The sequence below is a fragment of the Hyaena hyaena genome, unplaced genomic scaffold, assembly GCF_003009895.1.
Source record: "Hyaena hyaena isolate Hyena2069 unplaced genomic scaffold, ASM300989v1 scaffold_1227, whole genome shotgun sequence".
NCBI lineage: Eukaryota > Metazoa > Chordata > Mammalia > Carnivora > Hyaenidae > Hyaena > Hyaena hyaena.
The window spans coordinates 383,651-387,706 of record NW_024081862.1 but is presented as its reverse complement, the minus strand read 5'-3'; positions in this window follow the sequence as shown (position 1 = coordinate 387,706).

Below are 4,056 nucleotides of genomic sequence, written 5' to 3'. Positions count from 1 at the left end.
AAGGCAATAATTTTTTATGATGTTAATAATGGTTGGAAATAATATTGCATTCTCAATTTGTGACATATTCAAGGAAACACACCTCTATTTAATTGCTTTTCTCTGATTTTTCAAGGGTTATAATAGTTGAACTCCAAGTTCACAATAAGATCATTAAATCATAATTCAAATAATGTGAAACTGGAGCACATGATGCAAGATTTCTTGATTTCTTAATGCAAGACCTCTGGAATTGCAAAGTAACCAAATTCAATATTTTACCGACTTAGTAGAATTCAGGTGCCAGAAAAGAACTTGGCCTTTTTCCTCACTGAAGGTCATGGAATCTTTGAATACTCTCCAGTGGAGATCAAGACACGTTATAATTCATACAACTTTAGGTTAGTTTTGTGAGCAAAAAAATTCCCATCTACAAAAGAAGTAGGAAAACAACTCCTCTGAGGAATTAGAAGCTTGTATATTTCAGCAAAAAGAGATTAAAGCTATTTTTGTGGAATAATTCTGGTTTTACTTTATGTAGCATAAAAGTTTAGCTTAAGCATTTTTTGCCGGATTGGTTTTATCAACCAAATCACTGGTTTTATGGTTTTTTTTTTCTTTTCCTGCTTGTTTGAATTAGTTGATTGTTTGAATTAGTTGATTGTTTGAATTAGTTGATTGTTTGAATTAATCAAATCTACCTGTTGTTTTGGCATTATAAGAACCAGAAATTCCTGATGATGCTGGTTCTGTGAGATATTCATTCATTCATTCATCCATTCAGTGTTTATTTATTAAGTACCTGTTATATATCAGGGATAGTTATTGGGGATAAAGAGGCAAACAAAACAGAAAAGATCTTCACTCACATAGTTTTCATTCTAGTAAACGTGAGAAATAAGCTAATAAAGTGGTAATTCTATAAGATCATGTAGGAAATAGTACTCTGAAGAAAAATAAGGTAACGGGCTAAAGAATAGAGAAGGAGCTTATTATTTTAGAAATGATGCTTTTCTTAATGGTAAAAACTTTCTGATAAAGTGATATCTCAACACAGATCAAAATAGGGTCAGTGAGAAAGGCATAGAGATATCTGGAGGAAGAATGGTCCAGGCAAAAGAATAGCATTGGGAAGAGTTCTAAGGAAAAAGAGTACTTGATGTATTCCAGACATGGCAAGGCAGTCAATGTGGCCCAGGGAGGCATATGTGAGACAGATATTGATAGAAATGAGGGGCCAGATCATGTAGGACTTTCTGGACCTTGGTCAGAGCTGTGATTTCCATGCTGGGTTGATGTGAAGCGATTGGAGATTTTTGAGCTAAGAGAGGGTGACATAAAAGGTGACATAAGAAGATTTGGAAACATTATATTAAACAAAGGTGAGTATCAAGGGATTTTTTTTGTAGAGCTTTAATATGTTGATGTAACTTGTGTATCTCAAACAGTGTGATGCAATATGCAATTCTCAACTTTAACCAGGAAAATATCTTTAAGGACCCTCTTCAGAGATTGGTGTTCATAGACCTCAGGGGGGTGTTGCTGATGCAGACACCACATAACTAAATCATCTGTCTTTTGAGAAACAAACACTTTCAAACAAAGCTGAGAGGGAAGTTTTCTATCAGAGTTCCTCATAATTTCTTCTGTGACCTTAGTTCCTGACCTGGTGAGATTGTTTCCTGTTTTTCAGCAAAGCACTGAGTAGATTTTTTCAGAATTCTGTGTTGAGAATCAAGACACTGACTATAATTCCAAATCCTTACAGAATCTTGGTCTATGCCTTTTGGTGCCAGCTTTTGATTAAATATCCACATTCCTCCATTTACCAAAGGAAATAGTGCAGAGAAGATACTTGTACATCAGCGGAAAGACAAGGCTGCCTTCTTGTGGAATGGCTAGTTTTTAATGGGCAGGAGAACCCTGGATTTGTCAGGAGGAATATTATGCCCTTTTGGGTAGGATGTTAACCTGGAGACAAAGTTATTCAGACTAGGAACTATGCTCATTAATTTAAAAGTAGTTCTTTAGGGGCGCCTGGGTGGCTTAGTTGGTTAAGCGTCCGACTTTCGCTTGGGTCATGATCTCGCGGTTCGTGGGTTCAAGCCCCACGTCGGGCTCTGTGCTGACTGCCAGCTCAGAGCCTGGAGCCTGTTTCAGTCTGTGACTCCCTCTCTCTCTGACCCTCCCCTGCTCACGCTGTCTCTCTCTCTCTCTCTCCTAGAAATAAATAAAACATTAAAAAAAAAAAAGTAGTTCTTTAGCTAATGGAAACAGCAAGTCATGGAAACCTTAAATTTTTCTTACCTCCTTGACATGATATGCGTGTCTCTTAATTATCTATGGAAACAAATTCAACACATGACTGTGTCATCACATTTTAATATCTCTGAAAAAATACTGGAAAAATTTCTACCCTATAACTTTGCTAAATTAAAATGTTTTAAAGGTTGTTAGATCTCTGGGGGGAGTGAGGACCTTTCAAAAGGTTGAGCTTCCGGGCTAAATAATGGGTTTTAATCCTATCTAAAACCATTTGCTTAAGGTAGTTTTGGGTTTGCTTTATAGAAAGTTTGGTCACATGGGGGAAAAACGGGAGCACAGATGTACAAAGTGGTAGTATGAAATAACCCACATCTTTGGGCCCAATGAGGCTCCTTTCCTTAGGACAGGAGATAGAGTATGGAACACATGAAGCGGGCACCAGGCTACAGGGCAAGGGTTTGGGAATCAGGCATTCTTTGTCTGGAATCCCAACTTTTTCACTTCCAAGGTGTGTGGCTACTGGTGGTTGTTTACATTTTGAGCTTCGATTTTCTCTTTTAATAAGAAGATGGTGATGGGTCCTTAATGGGGCTGTTGTGAAGATGAAATAAGATAATATATATGTAACTCATTTGTCGCTATCCCTGGGTGGAGCTTTTGTTTTCATCCCCAGGGTGCCAACTTCAAAGCAGAACTTGGCTGCTTACATTTACTAGAAAGAAACCATTCCAAAACACGAGTGAGCCATGTGTATTTTACTAAATATATTGTGGGAAAGTTAGAGGTGGGCGTTCACACAGCACAGGATATACCATTTCACGCTGAAACTTGCAATTAGCTGTCTCTTGCCAAGTGGGCAGGACTGCTAATTGTAGCACTCTATCTCTATATCCCTTATTCCTTTTAGCAACATAAGCTTCCAGATTTTAGCTGAGAACATGGCAACCCAGCTAGAGATGACATATTTTGCTTCCCTTCATCCAGGTATGACCAAGTAATCAAGTCAGGCCCATGGGGTATGAACAATGATGTATGCAATTACCCTCTCATCTTCTCGAGTTAAAGCTGCTTGTCTTGAGCTCTTTTCCATTTTATGTGGTTTAAAGAATACTGACAAACATCTTTAGAAGTTTAGAAGTTCCCAACTATTCATCTTTGAACTATTAAATGCTAGCAAATTATGCTATCTCGCTTACGCCACTACATCTTGAGGTCGTTTTGTTAGAGCAGCACTCTGATCATACAGGACCCATTCTCAGTTTCAAATCTCTTTCCTCCTTGTCCTCCAGAGCCTGGCTTTTCAGGTTAGTCTCCCCCTTCCTGCACCTAATACTTTCATCTCACTCCCTTTTGCTCCCTTTCTCAAGCAGTTTAATTTAACTTTTATCCATTTCCTCCAAACATCACTCCCCACACAACATTCTTTTCAGTCCACAAGGAAGCCTCCAGTCACTGGGGTGTATGTTCTTTAGAAGATACAAGAGAATTATAAATTACAAATAGTTTTTTTTCCATGTTACACATAGAAAACTTCACAGACTATGTAACTACTATGAAACAAATGCTCAATGACAGGTTCCTTCATTTTCCATTTAGCTCTGTGCCTTCTCCAGGAGTTGACATTAGTTCTGGGACATACTGGAAAGATTTAAAGATCTACTTCTACTGTGGTATTGTAGCTCTGCTATAAATCAAAATTGAGCCATGTGGAAGATTCTGATTAGTGATATCCTGAGCCAGGTTTACCTACCTTAAGAATGCTTTGGGTGAAAGAGAATCTTCTTGGTGAATCCCAAACATAATTGTTAACCC